Genomic DNA, 25,900 nt, shown 5'->3' with positions numbered 1-25,900 from the left:
CCAGACTTTTCCCACGCACCTACAGCCAATTTTTCTGAACCGCGTCCCTAGAAACCTATACAACGGCACACCCATTAGAGAATCACCGAATATCGCGAATTCGCAAGCCTTTAGATCTAGTCTATACAAACCGGCGGTCGCCGTGACCGCAGTGCCATTGATGGCCTTTTGCTCCACCGATGGGCAATAATTCTGCGACACTGCCGAGAACGACTCCCCTATCCTCCTCGCAGTCGGCCTACAAATAGAATTTGACCACACAAGACAACAACCTATTCTTGAAGAACTAGCTCAGGCCTTCGCCTGCCGATTAGATCAAAGCTTGATTCGGAACTTGTTGGAAGTTCGCAGGACCTACTCCGCCTTGTCTCCCCGAGCCTTGTATTTTTACAAAGAAACACCGCAACACGCGACACTTAGCCCAACTCTCTTTACCCTGGCCATGACCGCAACCGTAAGACTGACCATCCCTCAGTCCACGGGACACTTTAGCACACGCGTCGGTGATATCACTGCGCGGATTGAATCAGCAACCACCCTCACCAAAACTTCACAATCACATACCTCCAGTGTGTTGTGACAGCCGTGGAAAATGTTCTCCCCAGCATGTCCTGTGCCTCGAACTTCATGAAACAGAATTTCTGGTCCTCTTCGGCCCTGAAATACACGTCAAATTAGGTGAAACGTTAGGTGACTGTCGCATCTCCTCCCATCTCGGCCAAACAAGAGCCGCTAGTCCATTGCTCTGAGCCGATACCACCGTGCCCACAACATGGCTAGATCTCATTAAACGAAAATGGAACGTTTTAAAGCCCCTCCGACAAAACAGGAGATGCCGAACCATTTTACATTACCACCCTCTGCACAGTAGTGACGGTGGTCATCCCTTCAAATTGCAGATCACATTATGACTTCAAGCCCACTAAACGACGCTTACTGTAACTTATTTTCATTGCCAGCCCTACACTTTTTCAGCGGTGTTCCCGTAATAAAAATGCATAACGGTCGCCCTTGACTTATCCAACGCGTGCTTTCTCAGTAGATAAAGTAATTATCGCTCTGTGGTCTCTTTCCCCGGCTCAGGCGATTTGGATAACAAAAAATCTGCACTATCAAAATTTTCGCAGTCCTCGTATACAGCAGCATGGAGCAGAATCTTCCGGATGATGTTGGTTTGGCAGCTAAATTCAAAGCTAAAATCATCACACAATAACTACCTAAGTTTTGCAATATGTATAAATTTCACAAGGTGTGGAAAAAATCTAAAGGCCCGGGAAACAAAAGTTTCACATTAAACAGGCATCCCCGTAGTTATAGTTGCAGTTCCATGCTTTTTCCGGTGCTTCGGTTGGAATTGCTTTGCTGAAGAAAAAAACATTGTATTCTACTGCGGGTCCATGCAAGTTTGCATTATTCCGGTTTCAGTTCGAAGCGAGCGATGAAAAGTTCAATGCGTTCAAACTAAATGTAATGCTACTATCTTAAAGCATCATGAGGCGCATTCATCATGGCAAATGGACTTCTTACTTTTTCCAGACAAGCGACAAAAAAGGGGCACACCACATAGGGTGCTTAGTGAGGTCTAGACTTAATGCATTTCCTCTAGACTTAGGTCTAGAGGAAATGCATTAGTTTTTAGACCGGACACCATCTTCCCACTAAGAAAGATTTCGCTTTAGAAAAGTTATCAGTGGCTTAGCTCAGAGAAAACTGCAACAGCTCACGAATAAAAGGCAACACACCCGGCTGGGTTCGAATGGAAAAGACAAAATTAGGGCACCGCGCTCTCGAGTAAGCTTGTCAGCTTGGTGATTTGCTTTACAGTTTTCTGCCATTTGGCTGGCTTATTCATGCATATTATTCATTTGTGCGTTTTTTTCACTGTATAGGGCCTTTCTATATCCAACGAAAAGTGCTTTGTATGCCGCGCTTCAACGTAAAAAAAATCAGAAATGCTGTTATTATGTTGTACAGACCTTAAATTTGCTTGTCTGGTCTGCACATTGGCTGTCGATTATTTGTTTAAAGTCAGTCGAGTGCAGGCGCTGAATTAGTTGAACTGTGATTTTGATACGTCCTGTTTTGTGTTTGAAAAGAAAGTTTGACGAAGCCTTGAAAAGCTGGGTTCATTGCTGGGACTTCTCTTTTTGTTCTGCATGTAGATGAGTATATTTTAGCTAATTTTGCATTTTTTTAGTTATTGTTAATTTCAAGCACCTCACGTTTTAATTAGAACCGCTTTACAATTAGATATCGCTCACTGGGTATTGCGTGTTTACCTGTATTGTGTTTGTTTTCACGCCGGCCGAGCTGCCTTGGGCCCGATGGGCGCAGGGGCATACCACGGAAGCTTCTTATTTGATCGCCGCGCTATTGTGTTCACTCGACGAGTGCGCCCGAAGAGCTCTTTACAAATGCGTCGGTCACCCCAAAATAGTTGAAAGCGGTGTTAGCTTTCGAAAGAGGATTTCATTTCTTTCTTTTGGAGAACCGGCGGTGGGGAACAACTGACATCTTAACGACCCCGACAAGCACGAGGAGAAAGCCCGTAGAGGACGGGAGCTGACAGTCAGTGAAGGGCTCAAAGTTAGAAAGAGGGCATCAGACGTTTTATCTCCCACGGCTACAGTGCTCAAAGCTGATTGAAAATTTGTATGGTTTAACGAGCCGAGGCAACGCAGACGATGAGGCGAGCCAGTGCTCAAAGCTACTGGGCGAGTTTCCATTTCCTCAACGTCTGGCCCTGGCGACCCGGTGGCTGGGATGCATCAATTGGTAGGCGACGAGGCTTAGTTAGGCTGGACGTGTTTACAAAGCGAAGACATTTTGCGGCGCGAACCCAATCATAGGCGTGCGTGGTACGGACAATATTTTAAGACGAGTCGCCCGACAACCGATGGCCGGCGCTAGGTTTGTTTTTAGTTTGACGCTTTTAATCTGTGTTATGAGGAATACCTCCGGGTTTCCGTATCAGCGGGAATAAGGGGAGCCCCGCTCGAAGCGGGCCTTGCCCGACCTCTTGTGTGCGATCATGAGCCTTGAGGGTTGTAAATACGTGGTGTAAGCGAAGTGTACGTATTGTACATCTTGCTCTTGCTTGGGGTCGAGCGTCGTCGGCTACGTGCGGCGGCCAACCGTTCAGCGAGTAATCGTTTCATCTGATCGTCGCTTCGATCATCGGATCTTTAAAGTTTAACTGTTATACTTACTTTTTTTGCGTCTTTTGGTTTTCATCAATATGTTGTTTTTATCAAAATAATGCATTTATTTTATTATAATGGTCTAAACTTTGTCGCTCGAATATTTCAGCATGTACAGGGCGTTACTGGTTTGGTGGTTTCAAAGGTTTTTTATGTTCCCGTCTCTGTTGCGGTTCTGCTGACCTCTCTCTTAACCGCGCGCCAGCGGTGAGGTAGAGATCTGTGATGTAGTGTTTTCACCTGATTTTGGTTTATCTTCATGTGTAATCTGTTCTTTCTTTGTATATGTATAATTTTGTTCAACAAACGATATAAATTTTCTTCTGGTTCTAACGATCAAGTGTTCCCTATGCATGAAGTAATAATTTCTGTCCGGATTCAAGGCATTATACGGCTTCTTCTTCTTGAGACCCTAATCATGCTTTTTTTTCGGGGTTATAATAACCTTTTGCTCAATTGATCTCTGATGGTGGAGCAAACAGACGTTTGTAATTGCGCTGGGAAATTTTTAGTTGTTTATTTTGTGCATTTTCTGTTTTCTTCCGTTCCTTCGCAAAATATTTTACATTTACAGTTTTATAAAAAATCAAATGTCCTTACTTCGCAAAAAGATTCTTTAAAAAAATAGATGACAATGAAGCTTCTCATGGCTGGAATACAGGACATCAAAATCTTAATCTGTCTAATTTAAAACTCCTGCAGGAAGTTTACAATTTAGGAGAGAATTAAGCTGAGGTGGAGGATCCTATGAGATAAGAAGTCGCGTCCCGCTTTTGTTGGAACAGTACGTTAAAAAAAAATTGGCCGCGTATCTAGTCCTTTCGTTGCAAATGCCGACAAAAGACGATAGTCTTTATCGGCTTTTGCGAAGTAAATGCCTCCCTACGCTTTCCCGCTCACCTCTCATGTTGTTCCTCTTGCGTCGCGCTCCTCCCAAGGTAACCACGCCAAAGGTTTGCTTAAATCATTTTAAATTTCCAGCGTTACACTGCTCCAAACCGGGTGTCTCGACGCGAACGCAGCCGTACGGCGAAGATGCCCACAAATCGAGGCGCCCTACTTCAACGTTTATAGAACCGCGTTTCCCTACTCCACGTGCGTTGCAAGCAGAACGTGGAGCCTATCTAGTGGAACCTTTCGTAACTCTTGCCACTTGATTGCCGCCAGAAGCTATATGGCGCGGGCGAAAGCAGGCGACGGCGGAGTGATATTTTCTTCTTCAGTTGATGAAGTATTTAATCTCGCCAAAATCAAACATGTACGATTTTTTATTAAGGAACGCTGCAAATATCACTTCTGTATTAATTTGTTGTCTTATACATGCGTAATGTCTTGTTGTTCTTCAACAATATTGACAAGTATGAACATTACACCGGACTTGGACGGGCACATTTAGCTGTGACTAAATAAGACAATTGCGCCGGTATTGTTTGCGAAGTAAATGCCTCCCTTCGCTTTCCCGCTCACCTCTCATGTTGTTCCTCTTGCCTCGCGCTCCTCCCAAGGTAAAGACGCCGTTACTTGCGTTTGATGTCCTATCTGCTTAAATTTAACCTACTCTCTTCCCACCAATTTGGTTTTCGACCTGGCTACTCGACAGAGCTCGCCTTGCTCAGCTTTACGGACCGAATTAAACAAGCCATAGACGATCGGTTACTTACTGGAGCAGTTTTTATTGACCTTACTAAGGCTTTCGACACAATTAACCACCGAATCCTTCTACGTAAACTTGAGTCTTTCGGAATTGTGGGTCCCCCTTTGCACTTCATCCGCGATTATTTACCAAATCGATCATAGGTAGTTTATGTCAGTAACATTGCGTCATCTGCTAAACCAGTTACCATGGGCGTCCCTCAAGGTTCAATCTTAGGCCCTCTTCTATTCCTACTTTTTATTAACGACTTACCTAGTTCCCTTAACCATACTAACTGTCTTCTATACGCCGATGACACTACTATTATCACATCCAAGAAAACAAGTGCTGAACTTGAAAGAAGCTTAAACTCCGATATCTCTAATATTTATCAATGGGTTGTTAACAATCATCTTTATATAAATCCCTCAAAAACTACATTTGTAGTGTTTTCATCCGCACAGAACACATTTCCTACACCAGTTTCCGTATCTCTTAACAACCTTATTATTTCTGTATCGGATCACGTGAAGTTCTTAGGCGTAGTACTAGACAAACATTTGAAATATAACTATCATGTACTCTCAATATTAAAAAAGCTTCTTTTGGGATTCATGTTCTCATTAAAGCCCGCCCTTATTCTCAGCCACGCATTATTTTATCATTATACTACGCCTATATTCATAGCCATTTTTCCTATTGCATTTCATCCTGGGGTAATACATATGCCAGTCACCTAGAGCCCTTCAACATCTTCAGAAGCGGGCACTATGTCTGATCGCCTTCGCTCCATTTCAATCGCCTTCTACGCCACTCTTTATTCATTTTTCCGTGCTTCCAATTAATCATTTATTCACTCTAAAGTTAGCTATATTGATGTACCGCCTTATTTATCATCATCTATGTATTTCAGGGCTATCCACGCAACATCTTGTCAATACTAATAACACCAGATTTTCAGCCTGTCACAGTTTCCTTCTCCCTAAAGTGCGTACCAATTATGGAAAACTAACTCTTAAACTTACGGGTGCATTCGTCTGGAACAACATACTATTTGAAATAAAGTTATGTCCCACATTCTATTCGTTTCGCAAACTCTTTAAACAGTACCTGATCACAAAACGTGTTGTTTGCTAAACTCTACTACCGTGCCATGCTTCTATTTATACCATGTTAGTATCTTTTTTACTTACCATACCACGTGCTGTTAGACGGAAATTTTCTTGCCTTGTTGTTATGAAATGTTACCCATTCTCTGTTTACTTTGTACAAAGTGTTTTCACTGCTTGCTGCGTTTTTATTGCACTATACTTATTCTCTAACGGAGGTCCCCCCGACAGTTTTCTAACTTTGGGACCTCCTCTGTACTGTAACATTTTATTCATGTAAATGTATACATTCCTGAAATAAAGTTTGATTGATTGATTGATTGATTACTTTGGCCGTGTGGCTGAATCGAGTCACAGACAGACGACGGACAGACAGACAGATAGACATACAGACAGACCAAAATTTCTGGGTTTAAGTAGCCCAAGAAAGACTATCGTCTTTAAAAACGCTCCAAATGAAAGATAGGCATGCGGTATAAAGCGGATGTCTGTGTGCAGTGGTGAAATTTAATGGCAATATTCCCTTTGGAGGCCACCCGAAACTTAATATTCCTGCTGGTATTTATCATTTATTTCCGAAAGTGCCTCAAGCTCGCAAGACACGTGTAGGATTTGCCCCATAGTATTTCGTATGTACCTATTTATATAAAAGAAGGACATTGTCTACTTTTTCTCTACGTGCAGCTAGAAAAAAACAAGCTAATACACTCCCAGGACCCCATTTCAAGAGTTATTATCCAAAAGCAAACGTTTTCTATTTCCAACCATAGATAAGAGGGGAAAAAACACGCTTTAATATTGATATTTGGCGCAAGGCGATTCCTTCAACACTGCGGCGAACTACGCTTAAGCGTTTTTCCAGTCTTAAACCCGAAAAAAGAAAGCGCATTTCCGGTCTCTCATGGTGCTCAAATTTATGGTGGTAAGAAATTTCTGCGCGTGCTACTATTGACGTAGAAAGTTCGCAAAACGCACATAAACCATGGCAAAATATTTGTCCTCGACATTGCGGTTCAGATTTTGTTTCTGTGTAGTATCAGTCCCTTACTTAGACGTATATTCTATATGTTTTGCTGGAATCCTGTTGTGAAGCCGTTATCTGGGCGTGTATTTTTATTAGGGTCCCCTCTAAGAAAAGCTACAAAATATGCACTTTTACACTGTATATATTGACAATCACTAAACGATTTATCGCCAGACGTTTCATTAAAAGGTCACTAAAGCAGCGTAATCTTTCAATTAAGCCCCGCATGGATAAATCTAGCGCATTCTTCCAACTGCGTGACATGATTATAGCCCCAAAACACCTTTTCCGGTCTCTTTCACAACAAAGCACAATGGTCTGAGGGTTTACCGTAATGTTTTTTTTAAAAACCCCCAAGTTTTATGCCAAAAGCTTGATGCTGCATTCTAACACTAAAAAAGCATTCCTCTTTATTGGCTCTGTGCTTTCTTGAAGTTTGAATCGTGACACTCTCCTCCACTAACGCCACATCTTAAGCGAATTAGGTTGTCTGCGATAAAATGCAGCAACCAGGACTGGCAGAAATTTATGCTAGCTTTGCTGTTTAGCAACAATTTCTGAAAAAAAAACTTCTCAAGGGGAGTTTAAAGACGTTTGAAGGCATTAAGAAGTGATTACAAAATGAATCTACGTTGAAACGCATATGGTGTCGATTTGGACACCATTGTGGAAAGTGCACGTGCTGTCCTAAGATTGTGGTGCTGCTGGGTGCGCCTTCTCTGTTGCCTCATTGGGCCTGGTGGCCTCCATAACCCTATCCAATATATATAGATATAAAGTTTATCATTATATATTCACAGTAGGCACGCCATATTTGAAACTCGCGTAATGCAAGCTGCCGGCTTCATCATATATATATATATATATATATATATATATATATATATATATATATTGAGAGACGACGGTTAGCGTGGCCGTTTATTCCAACGCTCGGGCCAAGGAAGAAGATGAAGCGGTGATGATGATTATTTACAAGTGATGATGATGTCGAGCCCATCGGGGCTAGCACTGATGATAGTGGGTGATTACGAAGAAGCGCCGGTAACATTACCCAAAGTACTGGGAGTGTAGTCACTGGGTCTCACATAATTTCCCCTCCGCGAGCGGAAGCGGCCTCCTGGCCGCGAGTAAGTCGGTGGTACGGCGGTTGAATGGCTTAAGGCGGGATACATGCACGATTTCAGTTCCATGGCGACGGCGGTCTGTAGGCGGAGTTACCGGCGTGATGCGATAATTGACAGGAGAAGTCTCTTCTAAGATTTGGTATGGGCCAAGAAAACGGTGGAGGAACTTCTCGCACAGTCCGGGGACGCGAACGGGTGTCCATAGCAACATTTCATCCCCTTATTTCTACGAGCCCCTCATTTCCATTTCTGATTTGCGATATATATATATATATATATATATATATATATATATATATATATATATATATATATATATATATATATATATATATATATATATATATATATATATATATATATATATATATATATATATATATATATATATATATAGGGAGTAGTAGAACTTTGAAGATGGTAGAGAACACAAGAGAAGAAAAACTTCGAACAAGGTGAAAGCACGATTGTGGCCTACGTTTCAGCAAAGAGAACTTGCCCTGAGGAAAGCAAGTTCTCTTTGCTGAAACGTAGGCCACAATCGTGCTTTTACCTTGTTCGAAGTTTTTCTTCTCTTGTATATATATATATATATATATATATATATATATATATATATATATTGTAGTGCGGAAGAGATACAAGTATCTCCTACCCTTTCAAGGAGATTGGCCATGGTAATACAGCTTCAAGGAAGATGAAGAACCAGTGAGCCGGACAGGGATCATCATCAGCCTGGACCGCGAGAAGAGCGCGTGAGAGCCAGCCGTCAGCCCCGCTTGCTTCGGACTGCCTTCGCTGAGCGTCCTGCTGCCTTGCCTTCGCAAATAAACCCATCTTACAATATATATATATATATATATATATATATAGCGAATCAGAAAATGGGAAATGAGCGGCTTGGTGAAATCACAGCAGTCCAGAAAACCTGCTTCATCTTAGATACAGTGGACTTCGAAGGGACCCGGGAATTTGGTGGATTCATGGAAAGTATGAATTTTCAGACGTACTGATTATTATGACCCACGCGGAGACATATCAATTTGTGTTATATATATATATATATATATATATATATATATATATATAAATCTAGAGAAAGATAAACTCACAAAGCGCGCAGAAATAGTATAAGTAAATAGTCGGATACACAGCAAGAACAATAACAAACAATGTTTACTTACGTAGCGGCAACGGGACTTGCCTTCATCAGAGTAAAGTTACATGATTTTGCTGTCGCAAACATTTTGAACACATTCCTTATATAGGTTTGCATAAAACTTTAAGAAGGAGCGGAAAATGTTTCGGAAATTGAGAGTGTGCATACAGGCAGGCTACGCCTATGTTACAATATCAACAAACAAACAAACAAAAAATAAAAAGGGGGGGGGGGGCAACGAGAGAGAGAAAAAGGGGTCGTGTTAACAATGCAGCGTTCAAGGTTGCACCATGACGGGTCAACGTATGCCGCGCGGGCTGCAAGTTCAGACAATGGGGGAAACTGGACAACCGCGTTTTGAAAAGAAAGGGAAGAGTATACAGTAAGGTATTCAGTGGCTGGGGAGACTGGTTCGGGGGGAAGCGAAGATGGGTGTGCCCCCCGCGGATTAAGAGAATAGATAGGGGGCACAAAAGAGCATTTCACAGAAGCTAGCAATTGAACAGAAAATAGGTAGGGTCACAAAAGGTTAAACATGAATAGATCACAAAGAGTTAAACATTCTTAAGTGGTGGTGGGAACGAGGCCTCCTTCCCCAGGACAAATGGCATTGTTGAGCCGCATTAGGCTACTAAAGCTGCTGTATTAGGAGAGTTTCTGCGAATTCTGATGGCAAACTCGAGGGTAGGAATAATGAACATAGTTATTAAAATAATGAAGCCGCTAATTTTAATCGAGGGATAAGCACGTTAGTTTTCCGTAACTTTCATTATTTCCAAGCGTGGCTGACCCAAACTTATAAATGAGATAAGATTCCCGAACCTCGCGGTCGTGGTGCGTTTTGAAGGCGGATTCTAAAATCGTTGCTTTAAGATGTTCAAATGCATGCCCGGGACTGTTCACATGTCTTGACAGGGGCAAATAAGGGCAGCTTTTTGCATGAGAGCGGTGATTATTGAACCGTATTCGGAAGGGCGTTTCAGTTTGGCCGATATATTGTTGCCGACAAACAGTGCACTCTAGAAGATATACGACATTAGCGGAGTCACAGTTAAAGTTAACTTTTATATTTACGTAGTAGTCTGAAGCCGTGCTGGTGGCGCGCTGTGTAGTGATCATGTGTGGGCATACTTTACATCGGGGTTTAGTGCAGGGCATGCAGCCAGTAGTTGCCGGTCGGTTGATACGAGAGTTAGTAAGAAAGTCACCTAAATTCTTATTACGCCGGTAGAAAACGCGTGGTGGTTCGGGGAATATGCTTTTTAAGCGGTCACTTTGCATTAGGATATTGTGATGTTTTTTTTAGCACGCTTGACACTCTTGGAGCGGAGGATGAGTGGGTTAAAACTAAGTTAGTTTGCGGGTTCCCGTTCGGGGCTTTTTTCTTACAGATTTCGTTATGGTCTGATTGGTTGGCTCGCACAATAGCGTCGTCGATAACTTTTTCCGGGTATTTTTTATTCAGGAGGGCGGTCTTGAGTTCTCGACAGTTTGAGTCAAAGTCGGCTTGGCTTGAGCAAATTCTCCTAAATCGGTGGGCTTGGCTGTAAGGTATTGCTGTCTTGCAGTGTCTGACATGGCTACTTCGGAAGTGCAAATACTGCCGTGTGTCTGTCGGTTTTCTATACAGTTTAGTTTGAAGCCGACCTTGGAAGGTAGTAGCGGTGACGTCCAGAAAGTTTACACTGTGTTCCGAATAGGAATGAGGAAGGGAAATACTAGGATGTGCTAGGTTAAATGCCTCAATGAAGGTGAGGAGCTCCGCCTCACCGTGTTGCCAGACCATGAATATGTCATCAATATACCTTTTCTAGTACATTGGCTTTAAATTTTGGGTGTCAAGAAAGTTTGATTCGAGGTGAGCCATAAGGATATTAGCGTAGTTTGGTCCGATTCGATTTCCCATTGACGTTCCGCTGACTTGCACGTAATGAACTCCGTCGAACTCAAAATTGTTAAGTTCAAGAATAAGCCTAAAGAATGTTTGGAGAGCAGAAGAATCGATAGGTTTGTCGCACGATGACTGCTCATACGCAAGGGATACAGCGGCGATGCCATCTCCATGGGGGATGTTAGTATACAGTGACGCAACATCAAGGGTGACAGAAGGCAGTTATCAGAAATTTCAATTTTAGAAAAGTTCTAGAGAAAGTCATTGGTATTGTGAATGAAGGAGGGAAAGCTGTACGGAATGTCGCAAATAAGATTATCCACATAGCGCGAGAGGTTTTCGGTAGCAGTGCCAATGCCAGAAACAATGGGGCGCCCTGGGTTGTTCACCTTGTGAATCTTTGGGAGAAGATAGAATTTACCGGCTACTGGGCTTAAGGGGATCAGGGCACGAGCCGTGGTTTCATTTATTGTTTTATTTTTAACAAGCTCAGCAAGTTTATCTTTGACAATTTGCTTATAATCTTGAGTGGGATCATTGGGTAGTGCTATATAGAACGTCGATACTGATAGTTGCTTATTGGCCTCGTTAACATAGTCGGTTTTGTCAAGGATTACGATTGCGCCTCCCTTGTCGGCAGGTTTAATAATTATGTCGGGACAGCTTGCGAGTTCCTCTAGGGCTTTCTTTTCGTTGGTAGTCATGTTGTGGTGGAAAGAAATTTGTGTTTTGTATGCTTTTCGCACATCGCGTTGGACAGCTTTGATGTACATGTAGAGGCAACTATCACCCTGTGTGGGAGGGGTCCAGTGCTTATAGCTAGGTAGGGTTCTGCGGGCTTCTTCCGTCGCGGGGTGACCGTAGAAGTATTCTCTTGGCCTCATGTTTCTGGCGAAGTTATCTAAGTCCTTAAAAAGTTCAAATTCATCAAAACCACCAGTAGCCGGGCAAAAGTTTAGGCCCTTTGACAAGACGTTCATCTGAGCTGGGGAGAGGGTTTTACTTGAAATGTTCCTTACATTCCCGGTAAGGTTTTCTTTTGTGACGGCAGGCGAGGGAAAATATTAGTACAGGGGTTTAACTGAACTGTTTGGGGTGCAGTAGTCGAAGCATTTATTACAGTCGTAGTGACATTATCGGCCGTATTGTCAGAGTTGGGGCAGTTACTAGTGCCGGAGCTTGTTAGGTTCTACGCATGTGGCCAGTGTTAGAAATCTTATCTCGGTTAAACTTTCGGTCTTTTGTTCGGGATATGGTGGAGGCCGTGTTAGATTCGTAGTTGCTTAAAAGGTTCAACTGACTTTTGCTTAGTTCCTTACTAAGTAGTTCCTCTTTCTTTCGGAGAGAATGGGCCGTAGTTTCGTAGTGATTGAGGATTATTTCAGTTCCAGCAACCGGTCGGTGTGGTCGCATTCATCGTCACTCGTCAGCCGATGAGACAGGAAGTACCTTAATTTGAGTAATGAAAAAAAATGGGCGTTTTAATTAGTGAACAAAGCGGAGTAACGCTAGTTCCATCTTTGGCTCGTTCCTTTTAACTGCGCTATTTTTATGTGCACCTTAAAACACCCGGTTATTCCTCCCTCCCCCTCTGTGCTTTTACTGCATAGCTGCATTTATTACATGGAATGGCGAGTTGATTTTTAAGCAATGCCTTGGGCACACATGGTATCTAGCAGGTTATTTTATGCACCATTCTTTTTTTAAGCAACCAACCTTCCCAACCGGCAAGCAGACTATTCATATGCTTCCAGGCTCTGTTTTCACCATCCTTGCGTCTGCACATATGTATATTTGTTAAACGTTGCCTGCATACCTTCTAGTCCAGACATCATATTTGAAAAGCGGCAACTGGCCACAGTTGCCGCTTTTCTAATGGAGGCGAAAAGCAGAAATGCCCATGTTCGAGATTTTGGCACACGTTAAAACATCCCGAAGTGGTCAAAATTAACCTTAGTCCCTCACTACGGTGTGCCTCATCGCCTGTGTAGTGTCAGTGTGTTAAACCTCATAGTCAATCAAAGTGTTCGTACAAACCTTCTACAAAGCAAGCACAAGCCGTTTTCAACTTTATGTGGTCACTGGTGAACTGACTGTTGTAAAACTGTGCATCGCAGCATGTTTAAGTTCACATGTTACTACTCACTCTTGCAGGTCTGAAGCATGAGATCAACCACTGGCTCTCAACAGCCACTCCCCCAGTCCGGCGAAGTCAACAAAAAGCCATCCAGCCACCACTAGGCACACAAGGCTGCAGAAAAAACTTGGCATAGCGTATGGATGTTTCTGGCCTATTTTTGCTTCTCTTAAGAAGGTAAAGTTTATGCAGCCTGTGTTGCTTTTCAGTTTCAGTTGTACAACTTTTTTTTATGTTGATTATGCATTTTCGTATTGAAACGTATAAAAATGTGCAGTGCCAAAGGGACACTGCACCTCCAAGGCAAACTTCATTTTAGATTTTTTTATCCTTCACCTCCGTAAATGCTGGCATCATTACAGGAGTACTTGTCGAACGTTTTGATGTGTGGGTGTTTGCGTCTGTCCCGAATGCAAGATGGTGTGCCACGGTCCCTTAAAGGGGCTGGACCGACCCCACTTCTGATAGTGATGAAAAGCATGTCATAGTCTTCACATAAGCCATATTATGGCCAATTCTTTAAATACGTGTGAACATCCACTGCCTGACTACTCTTTATGTCCCAACGTTTAGCCTCTCATCAGTGCTAGTAAACATCCTACGCGAGGCTGACCCCTTTGCTAAGCTGCACAGAAAAAAGGTCAACCCAACAGCTCAGCCATTATCAGCAGCTGACAATCCTTGTGAATCCTCAGGTGCTGTCAAGTGCACAAATAACTCCGCCATGTGCTCACCTTTGTGAGAGAGAAACGAGCCAAGAATGCCCCAGCAACACATCAGTGATGGCCTCCCAGATGGCCGATAGGATTCTCCAGGTACAGCGCGGAGGGGTTTTGAACCCCCTCCCCCAAACATTTTACTATGCTGCACATAAGCAAGTGCTAGCATTCATTTTGGCAAGGCTCCTTCCATTCTCCCATACCTCCATACACCCCAACCCCTAAAAGTATTTCTGGCTGTACCAACAGTTGATGGACTGTGAAGAATGAGCACCCTGGAAAGAACTAAAGGAGGTGTTTCAGGTGTGCATTTGGAGGTTGTCAGGTGACACACTGTTGAGTCGAGTTGATACGTGCAGCATACCACGGTAGCAATGCACCAAGCATGTGTGATACTGCATTCAAGGCCAGTGTACTGCAGTCGTATTAGTAACTGCACTTGCATTGGGTCAAATTAAACTACGCAGCTGTTGAGAAAAACAATGGGGTGTACTCATGGGAGCAAAACTCTAGATTGATGCAAGCAGCAGCTGAAAGGCATTACATGCTGCCACGTGAATAAGTGCCTCCTGCCAAGAAGACACTGGCTGTACGGCCTAGTTTAACAGTACGATGTTCATTTCGTGCTTGTTGCTTTGGCTACATGTGGCTTCGGCCTTGTTGAAGCGTTTTAGCGATTAGCGGTCGGTAATGCATTGAACGTTTTTTTCTTGACCTCTGATTGGGACATTAAGCACGCGACAGGCTTCATTAAAATCAAGTCCTAGCACTTCGGGATTTACACTCTATGCGCAGATTGTGACTATTCGTGAAGGACGAGGACAATAGAAAGGAGCAGTAAAAAATTCTTTAGGGCCTCATTTGGGGAGAGTGACCATTTGGGCTCCTTTCCTTGGTTGCAGCAAAGCCAAGGGAATGCGAGCTGTGGACCGGCGACCAAGGACAACTCCACCCGGAGCTGGGATTGTGTGCGCTGGACGTTGCGTCGTCGGCTGTCGAGCACTGAGGGCCAAAACCGTCGAGGACAGGCGGCCATACCCATGCCAACAGAATCAACCTAAACAACAAGGTGAGCTGGGCAGCTACGGTCTCTCACGGCAAACACACTCAGAGACACATGGTCCCCCAGAGTCAATACACTCACGGCAGACATTCCGATTCATGCTCAGAAATTAACAAAATCCATCACATGCTTGAGTCCATTATCGTTGGAAAAAAAAAGTTATAAAAGCAGCCGTAACTGAACTTAAGGGAGTCGACACCACTGTGAACCCCGCCTCTTCCAAAACGTCAGACCAGCATCTCAGGCCATCGTTTACTCCAGCCACAGCAGGTTACCGACCTTGGGGTCCTCAGAAATTGGGTCCGCAGATGCAATGGAAAATTCTCCATCTGGCTCTACTCAGTTAAAACACTGGGACAAGAAAATTGGCCTTGGCAGACCCCCCTTGCTTCGGGGTCGGATGATTAGTACGTTACGGAAGGTGTGCTTCAAAATTTTGGAGAACAGATCATGGAAACTCTCGTGCGACATTCAAAGCCATGTTAGTGCAATTTGAGGATAAGATTGGTGCTGAAATCACCGGTCTCAACATTTGCATCACCGGTTCTTTGAGGACGCTGCGTGAAGGGGAATGGGCCCCATAAAATCGACTGCACGTGCGTCTGGCCTCCGTCAGCGGACAGTTCCAAAGTGCTCACCAATCGTCTAAAGGCACATTCCCACTGGCGACTTGGCACATTGCGTGACGTCGCAATTGATGAGCCAGGCATCGCTTTTTCTCGCTTTGCGAGGGAGGACAAGATCGCTCTAGGACTGAATCCCCTCGTTGCGCCTCGGCAATGCAAAACCGGATAGCCAATCATGGCTAAGGAGTCAGCTGACGTAGCTGCAAAGGAAAGATTTGTTTACATCCAGCAATGCAAACAATGGTGAGCCGCTGCTGCCGCACAGGGCTGACTGTGCCTGTCGGGTCAGGGGTCAGGCCGGCAAGGAATTTTTCATGCGCTTCAGTTCTTAGGTCAGTGACTTCAGGGCATACCTGCCAGGTTTCCCGAATTTTCCGGGAGACTCCCGAATTTTCATGGTTTTGTACGATTGTACGACCGAAACAAAAATCTCTCGAAAATGCACCCGTCTTCGGCTTAATCCTTTTCCCAGTATGGCCACAATGCGCCGGAGGTATACCTGACAATCCAACCCGACACCATTTGGCATCGTTATCAGTGAAGTGCTTAAAAAGTGTAGTCGGCCATGTGCAGACGGTGAACCTGTTCGTCCCATTGTTAGTTTACTGTTTATAGAAACGCAGCGCCGCCGCAACTTTCATTTACACACGAGCACGGCCATTCTGAAGGTTTAGCAAGTCTCAAGTGGTGTAGCTTGTTGTTAGTTTAGACGAAACAACAAAACAGTTCAGTTCCTGCTGTTTTGTATTGCGCTTGCAGTATGTACTATTTCCAGGACTTTCTGAAAAGGCGGCGTTAGCAATGTCGAACATTTAAGTGGTGTACCTTGTTGGTAGTTTGGGCGAAGAAACAGTTCATTTGTTGCTATCTTGTAAGTAAATAAAAAATGTGTGTAAAGTTACCCATTCTGTTGTTGCATTGTGTTGTTGCGCCCCCCCCCTTGGTAAGATCTCCCTAATGCCATCCCGGCAAATCTGGCAGGTATGCTTCAGGGTATGTGTGTACTAATCAACAAACAGTGTAGAACTCATCAGTGTGGAAAGTCTTTTCAAATGGCAAACACGGTGTAGAACTTGGAGCGTTCGGAGGCGTCAAAACTTCTGCGTCTGTGAAAAGAAGTGAAATTTGCCGGCCGGGATGCGAGTATTGTTGCATCGAATTAATTACTAAATGCAAAACATGGCTGACCGGCACGTTTCTCCTAAACGTATGGAGCCCTTCTCGCAACACCTCCAAATTGACCAAGCTTTTTTAGAAAACTCTTGAAATTTTCCATTTCGACACATTACTCATTGTCGGTGATTTTAATGCACATCACACTAAGTGGGGATTGCAAGCATGACACCATTAAAAAGCGAAAACCTTTGGCTTGATGCCCAACAAGAAGGCCTCACCCTTACCTCTGACCATACGCATCCCACTTCCACCGGAAGTAGTGTGAGCAGTGATGAGCAGCAGTGTGAGCAGCCTTGCCTCACTTTTACAGAACACACGTAAAGGAAGACCACTTTACACAACACATAAGAGAATCTCGGCAGCGACCACCCGGCAACATCAAACGAAGGTCTGGTAGGCCCGCTTATCCTCATTTACTGAGATGCATTTCAAGGGCTCTGAGTGGTGCAGCGGGATTCCTCACACTCGGTGATTGGTCCACATATCTGAGAAATAACTAACATCAAGGCAAAGGCGGATCAACTGGGCCGAGATGCTGAGCAGGCAACTAATTATACACTTGAAGCAGGGAACCAATGCCAGGTTGACTTGCAGCTTCCCCACATGTGGGAGGCCAAGAGTGGTTTGCAACAGCAACTCCGCAAGAACAAAGTCAGTTGCAACGTGTTTTGTCGCCTGGATTGGCTTGACCAACACATTGAAGAATACTCAGTTATTGCGACAAAATTGGCATGCAGCTTGCGATTGCACCGTGAGAAGCAACTACCCAAGACATGAAACGTCGTCTGATGCTTAATCGATCTCGGTAAGAGCCAAGCCATAAATTGATGCAACCTAATGAGGAATTCCATTGAGAGAACAGGAGCAGTGGCATCGTGCAGTGAGGAGTAGGTGACAGAACACTTGGGGGCACGCGGGAGCAGGGCCACTGCACCTGCCATGAGTGCGGCACGCACCCGGAGAGCAGGTGGGAGAGGAAAAAACGACGAGGGGAACACAGTCCCGACCGGCTGTATGGGCATACATGATAGCATTTATCAGGTTAAATAAGGGCGATCCGGCTACATTACTTGCAGTAGCAGCAATATGAGGCCTGTCTGCAAGATTGGCGAGTGAGGAACATTCGGTATCACTACGAGGGCGTCTCAAGTACGACAAAAACCAGTAACAGAGGCTATTTTGCTCATATGCACCATCTCTCGGGGTGAAGTAGAGGTTAAACTGCCGGCTACTTGTTCTTGTAGTCGTTCGTGCGAATCTCCCCGGTGCCGTTCGTTTTTCTCTCTCTCTCTCTCTCTCTCTCTCTCTCTCTCTTCAGCCTTTAGCGTTTTTGAGAACTGAGAACAAATATTTCAGTAGAAGAAACACCCCCGCCCCACGCAGAATCGTTAAATGATGTACAACCAAAGTGGGAAGCTCCTTCACTGGGTCTGTTTACTGAACAGCACCGTTGATTCTCGGCATGGAGTTCAGTGAGAGTAAAGCCCCTCCTATGGGCAGAGCCGCGGCGGAGGGGCTTTAATTTAGAGCAGCCCAGCGGCAGCGCGGCGGCGCGCGCCATGTTGTCGCTCCATGTACCGTAATTACCCGATTCTAACGCGCGCCCTTTTTCCAGAAAAATAGGCCGAAAAATCACATGCGCGTTAGCATCGGATTCGAAACCGAAATCGAAACAGCAGAAATTTCGTCCCACCCATCGCCATCACCATGCAGGAACCATATGCGCCTAGACTTTTCTATCGGCGTTCACACAAATCGTCAAATTGTTCCACTTGCGCGCTTGATAACAGCAATGGCAGCCGCGGCTCTCACGCGTTCAAAACGAGCGGTCGGCTGAAGCGTGCGGCTATGGAGAAGCTCGCGGGATGGGCGTGCGAGGCGTGGGCCACGATCCCATCGACCATGGTTGAATGTTCGTTCAGAAGTGTGGCATCGCGAAGGCTCTTGGTGGCACCGAGGACGAGATGTTCTGGTCAGCGGAAAGCGACGAGGAGTGAGATGAGCGAAATTACTTTGGGGAATAAATCGCCCATTTCTCCCGCATTCGTTTGTCTGGGTTATAAAGTTCCGTGCGCGTTACAAACGGAGGTGCAAGTTTTTTGGGTTTTTTTTGTCAGAAAAATCGGGTGCGCGTTAGAATCGGGGGCGCGTTAGAATTGGATAAGGACGGTAGCTCAGAGATTTCCCGCCGCGCGAACTTTGTCGGGAAAGTTCGCTCCACGTATTCCAGCCTTTAGGCATCCCTGCAATCTCTGCGGAAAAGCATGTGTGAGCAAAGCCGGGCTAAGCACGTGTGGCGGTGTGAAGCATTCGCATGCTCGTAGGGCTCGCTGCCCATTCCACAAAGTTGCAAATGCACGATGGATACTGCCGCGATCCCCGATACAAGGGAGCAAAACACACACACACACACACACAAAGGGGGAGGATATGACGTTAAAGGTCATGTGACTTCCTTCGTATCGTACTGTGCTCACTCCGACTTTTCAAGCGGGAGCAGATCGAACTGCTCCCAACTGCTCTCAGAGCACCGAAAGTGGTCTCGCACTACCACTGGATGACATTGCTCCTACTTCTGTTCGACCACTAAAACACGCCTGCTCAGGAGAGAGCACTTTCAGAGTGCTTTTGAGTGCTCCTGCTCTCCCAATGGAATTCGCCATAAGTGTCATTCCCTATCAGTTTGGTAGCACGGACAAAGAACTACTGAATGTTATTCAGGATCTTCATATTGCAAGCTGTGCTGCCAAGGTACTGCCCCCCTGCTCGAGCCGGAATTCGGGCAAGGTACGCGGCTGCCATTACGGCCCTTTGCACAAAACAAAATGTGCTTTTAGGCAAAACGACATCAGGAACAAATGCTTGTAATCTAGGTTATGACTTTTTGGAAGCCCTCACTCATTAGCTCAATATGTGTTGGGATAGAGGCCACATTCTGAAACAGTGGAAAAGAGCCAAAAATATTTTAATCCCTAAACCTGAAAAAAAGCTTACGATTGAAATTCTCCAGCCATTATCTCTCACTCCATGCATGGGAAAGGTTCTTGAACATGGAGGAAAACTCTTTTTCTGCATACCATGATCAGTTTCAGACGTACACTTTCTACAAAGGTTAAGGCAGCATGAGCTTTAGCTAACAGCCAAACAAGGAGTCGCATTTTAAGCACATTGGACATTAACCTTCCTTGCAGCACGACTTTACAAGTAGCTATTCCAACAACGCGGAGATTGCATCCTCATTTCCCCTCTTCTCGTGAAACGCACCCCAATTACAACGACGAGAGACGATAGGCCAGGGCGCAAGCTCTGCGCAAACGCTAAGCTAAATGTGAGGGCGTGGTTTACAGGGACGCAGCCAACTATTTTCGTCTCGACGTAATATTAGTTGCTGTAGCCAATAACCAGGGAAACTCCATTGCCTCTGGCCCGCTTCATACCCCAGTGGTGTATGAAGCAGCAGCCATTGCACTGGCAATGGTGGCCTTCACAAAAATCAGAACAGTAAAAAAATTCAGGGAAGCTTGCGCTCACGTGCAAGACTTGATCATTGACGGACACAAAGTTAAGTTTTATTGTCGTGGTGCCGTGGTTGACGTCGGCGGGATGGCATTTCATTACCTTACGTTGAGCAACGCCAGAGTTACCTCATCGTTTTGGTCGACGTTTTCTTGTGCCGCCCTGTAAGCATGACTTATCGTCTCTAGCAGATGCTTTGCACGCCGAGCCTGTCGAAGCACACCGGCCTCTTCCTTTCCTCGGCCATGCCAACTATCTGTGGCCTATACACTATCCGCGACAAACTATGCACACGTATCAAGGCACGCGGGCATGAATGGTGTGCATTTTCGTAGTATTTTAAAAGCTGCGGACACCATACAGAAATGATTTGCTCAACAGCATCGCTGTTAATTAAAACCTCCAAGTCTGCAATCCTAAATTTCTCCCGAGGGCAGATCTCTGAAGAGGTGTCCGTACCTCTAACTTTTGGCTTCGACCCCGAAAAACGAACCGGCAAGTTCTGGACCGCTAATTCTGGATCTAATCTGGACCGCTGCCCTCTTTGGCATGGCCAGGAGTGAATCCGCACACAACGCCGCTTGCGGCTTCACCGACCTAGCGCACGTCAATCTGGACGGTGGCTTCATCTCACTGTCAGGCAGGAACAGAGTAGTGTCCTACACGGATATCCCCAATCACTGTCAGCTGACCTGAGCCTGTATCCCTCCCAGGAATCTGTGGTTTGGAGACACCTCCAGACAAATTCGTGTCGGAGCTTAATTGTCTACAGCTACTGTTACCCAGGACAGGTAACAGTAGCTGTCCCCCCACCACCCCTGCAGAGTGCCACAGGTGCCAGGAAGGAGCAGGCCTAGCACACATGCTATGTCAGCGTCCTCACACAGCCACACCAAGTTGCAGTGTTAATAGCAGTGGGAGACCGTACTGCACAGCTCCTACTTGGGGAGAGTAGAACAAGGGTAGGAGCAGTAAGCACCCGGGAACTATCATCACATCTGTCTCTGGCCCTCCAACACCTTTCACCATATGAATTGTTCCAATTTTTACTGCCCCATTTGCTCAATTCTTAGTTCCTACCCCATTTTAATAAAAGGTGTATTTAATGTTAAATACTCCAAATCTTTGTGCCCCGGCCGCGGCGGCCCATTTTCTGATGGAGGCGAAAAGCAAAAACGCCCGTGTGTACGAGATTTCGGCGCACGATAAAGGTCCCCAGGTGGTCAAAATTAATCCGGAGCCCTCCACTACGGCGCGCCTCATCGCCTGCGTTGCGTCGGCGCGTTAAACCCTACAATCAATCAATCAATCAATAAACTGTAAGTGCATCTATCGCAAGTGCAAGGGGCATAAATAAAAGGGGATGCTTAGAATAAAAAAAATTACAATGTAGCAGTGAGTGTGAATTTTAGCATGTTTTAGCTATGATGGGCATGTAAATTGCTTTTCAGTGATGCTGTGTGCCAGATACTAAGTTCCCTTCTATGTACACAATGACGAGTTTTTCCCAGCAGAGTCCTGGGTATCGCGTTTACAATAGTGAAAATTCACTATCTGCTACTTATTTTTTTTTGTAGGTCTTTAAGCAAAGCCTGCAAATCTGTTAATATGCAACAGGTTAGTGGGCAACAACAGAAAAAGTTTATTCAGCACACAGTATGTCATTTGTGATGTCACTGCTTAAAATGATATTTGCATTTTCCTCGTGTTAAAAAAATCACAGCAACTGGACAGTATCATACACAGAAAAGTGTTGAAACAGTTCAAAGAAATAGGGATTTAAAGGCATTATACAGACAGGTAATAGTTTTCTGGTAAATACACAAAGTAATGCCACACTCTTAAACTAAAAAGATAATTGAGATTGATGTGATTTCTCTAACATAGCACGTTAATAACAACTGAACAAGACGACGAGCTGCAGGCTTACAAAATTGCTTCACCGATGCAGTTGTTGGAGTCAGAAAAGAAATCAGTAAATACAGGATGTGTTGAGTACAAATGACCATCAATACCAGACGTGCCCAGTAAGTGCAGTCTTCTGCTGAATGGCAAACACGCAAAAAAATGACTTGATACACTTAATTTACAACTAAAAACAAACTGCAAAAAATGTGAGTATAATCAGATTAAGGTAAAACTGACAGGACTAAATTCCTTGGCAAGTTGCAGTATTTCAAAATGGTTTTACCAATGCTGCAAATATAACCAGCCGCGGTGTCTCAGTGGCTAAGGCGTTGCGCTGCAAAGCACGAGGTGCAGTCACTTTCATTTCCGAGGGTTGGGGTGGTCGGACCAGCGACAAGCGCCTTACCGAGTCTAGCGGCATCTTAAATAACCTTGTACCAGGTGACACAGTGTTGGCTGACAGAGGATTCACAATAGGTGATGCTGTTGGCATCCACTCAGCCAAGCTAGAAATGCCGGCTTTCACTAGGGGAAAATCGCAGTTATCGGCTTGGGACGTCCAAAAAACTCGAAAATTGGCTAATGTCCGCATTCATGTAGAACGGGTGATTGGGCTACTTAGAGGACGATACTGAATCCTGTCAAGCACTATTCCAATTGATCTTGTGGCTGTGAAGCACAAGGAGAGGCTCACCCAGCTAGACAAAATTGTAGCTGTGTGCGCAGCTCTAGCAAATCTGAGCCAGTCAGTTGTGCCATTCGAATAGGCATTTTCCAGCGAGCCGTGTGCATCAGTTTGGCTGAGACAACAATGTCTAGCAGTTTCCCTTATTGTGTGGGAAATAGGTGGGTGAGGCACGCCGTAGTGGAAGGCTCAGGATTAATTTTGGCCACCTGGGGCAAGAAGGGGGGGGGGATCTTTAACGTGCGCCGAAATCTCGCAGACACGGGCGTTTTTGCTTTTCGCCTCTGTCAGAAACGTGGCTGGGAATCGAACCTGCAATGTCCTTGGGCCCAGCAGCACAACACCTTAGCCACACAGAAGAGGATGGAATGGGAATGGCCGCAATGAAATGCCAATACTGGGCAACAGTGAAAAGAGCAGCAGGCATCCAATGCCACTGGTTAGAAGGCGAACATGACCATTAAGACAACCAGGATGCAACGCATGGTTAGCGTGGTGTGTAACGGGTGTGCAAAAAATGTTGTGTGGTGGGCATCTAAAATCGTCGCAAACCATGTGTATTTATTGGAAGTATGATTTAGGGACTACCCAGCGATGGGCATAACAGCACAATGCACAGGCTACTGTACCAGGTAGTGCAATTCCTGATGATTGACTTATTGATGCAATTTTTTGTTTCGCTGTAGTATCTAGATGCACAGATGTTTTGGTTTTCATTGTGTGATTTGCAGTTATGTTCTGTCATGAAGATTTTAGCCCTGGTCATCTGTATGAATGCACTCTTCTGTTCAAACAGAACATTATGAGGATTTTGCTTCTGTAGACATGAAAAGCTGTTTCCTGGACTGTTGACCGACGATTTACCTAATTTCTTGGCGGTGAAAGTTTTGATGTGCCGTAACGTGTAAAATAAGCCCTCCGAATTTTCCATAATGTGAAATGCTATTCCACGCAGTGAATGGCAGCACCCATTGCGAGCCTGAAGCAATGGGAGTCTAGATGAAGACATCAAGCCCAATTTTGAACTGTTACGCTCGTGATTTTGATTCCAATGGTTTAGGTAGGTTATTTTTTGTCAGTTGTTACACCACTGTCCATTTTATGCTTCTGCTGCTGCTCTAGTAAACATTCTTCAGCTTAATTCTGTGTCTTCACAAAAAATACAGGGTGTTTGTAATGCTGCCCAATGTCAGTATTTCTTTCCCTTTTTTGTCCAAGCTGACATTGATGATTGTCGTCGTAGTATGCAAGTTTTTAAGAGTTGTTAATGTTTTGTGCAAAAAAAATTGTGCATCTTAGTTAGTGACATGAGGGGTCTCAACTCACATCAGTGAGCAAGCAAGCCACAGTCAAGAAGTTCAGTCCCACGTGGGAAGGTTGCAATGCAAGAAAGGCAGGGGGGAGGGGGGTGGTACAAATTGTCACCTAATGCTGCCGTTCAAATGAAACAAGTCCTTTCCCACACATTGTAAATATGCTTGGTCATTTCTGTATAGAATTTGGTGTCACCATTCGAGAAACATATCAGTACTGATCTCCAGGATGACTAAAATATAGGCACTGATATTTGTTTTACGGTGATCCTTTAATACATCAAAAGGTCAAAAAAAAAATCAAAAGGTCTGCAGGCCACATGTGGCCCGGGTGTTTCACACCCTTGCTTTAGATTAACTGTGCACAATAGGGCATGGCTATGTGTATCAATCGTAACACAAAGAATGGAAGGTTACAAGTGGAAGCACCCACACACAAAAACCGAATGGAATGGGAAAAAACGGGTGTTTCCGTGTTCTAGATGCGGAGTGTTTTATGCTCGGGGGTATGTCACTTGTTGACCGGTGGCGACCGTCCGCACACCATCTGTGCATGCGCTCCTCTCCTCCTTTCCAAACAGCTGCGTACTCTCCTCTCCTCTCCTACCGTTTGCGCGCGCTCCTCCTCCGTTCGCTTCAGCTCTCTCCCGCGCATGCGCGGCTCTTCCTTCATAGTCCTTAATTCACTCTCACCCTATAAATCCAAGGAAAGCGTATATATTCCGGGAAAATGTATGTCTCCAGTTCACTGACGTTGATTTCTGTGTTGCAATTTTTTTTTAATCCATCCCAGTGAAAGCATGTTGCCTGATTGATCCCCGTAATGCGTTTATTGTGTAATATTATTTTACAATAATTCTGCTTTCATGCTCTGTTTTCTTTATGAAGGCTGAACAAATCAGCCTAGGCTGTTTTGCCACAATTAAACTGTTTTGTTCTATATTTCGACACTGTTGATGTCCAGTGAAGCGTCATTTTTTTTTCACCTCCGCTCTGATATTTTGGCCTAATCAGTAATGAACGATCATCGCAATTGTTCATTATACCGTTATACCGTGTCCATTTCGTTTGTGTATAAATCTACATTATATTTCTGCTTATCTCTTCTGACTGCTCTTGTTTTACCGTTTTTTATGTATTTTTTAACAAGAGGTCCCCCCACAGTGATAAACTATGGGACCTCTTTCTGTATTCTTTACCAATGTATGTACTGTATTATATGCAATCTTCCTAATAAACTTCAAACTTCTCTCTCGTAGTCTCCTCTCCTACAGCTGTGAATATAAAGGGGAACTAGCAGAGCGCCCGTTCAGTGCTGCGCTTGCTTCGCTTGACTCCGAGCTTCTTCAGATGAAGTAGGATGGATGCAACAGTCCCGTCAACGGGTGCGCTGACGCAATTAAACATAACGGAAACGCAAACGGAACCCCCATGACACTCCGCATCCTACTCATGGTTCCCTTCGGGGAGATGGGTGTAATTTTTTTTTGTACCCCAGCAAGGCTCCTTGTCTCTGTTTAGCTCCAAGTAGCAGTGCAGAAGTGACAACAAAAGAGAATCCGCAGACTGCAACGGTGCTCCTGTGACCTACTGCAAACTATCACTAATATTTAA

General features: G+C 44.7%; 1 long non-coding RNA gene across 2 annotated transcripts; it reads left to right on the top strand.

Annotated features, from left to right (window-relative positions):
* Window positions 1-13,089: 13,089 nt before the first annotated feature.
* On the top strand, window positions 13,090-25,808 carry LOC144142297 (uncharacterized). Of its 2 annotated transcripts, none has more exons than XR_013316939.1 (3): window positions 13,090-13,417; window positions 14,902-15,068; window positions 23,929-25,808. It is a non-coding gene; the product is annotated as an uncharacterized LOC144142297 (long non-coding RNA). The 2 variants fall into 2 exon arrangements; XR_013316938.1 differs by having other exon boundaries at window positions 13,090-13,457.
* Window positions 25,809-25,900: the final 92 nt, after the last annotated feature.

The sequence above is a fragment of the Haemaphysalis longicornis genome, unplaced genomic scaffold (assembly GCF_048455015.1).
Source record: "Haemaphysalis longicornis isolate Haplotype H1 unplaced genomic scaffold, Haemaphysalis longicornis Haplotype H1 scaffold_6, whole genome shotgun sequence".
NCBI classification, from domain to species: domain Eukaryota; kingdom Metazoa; phylum Arthropoda; class Arachnida; order Ixodida; family Ixodidae; genus Haemaphysalis; species Haemaphysalis longicornis.
Note: the sequence above shows the minus strand (reverse complement) of the source record. Positions and strands in the feature narration are given on the sequence as shown.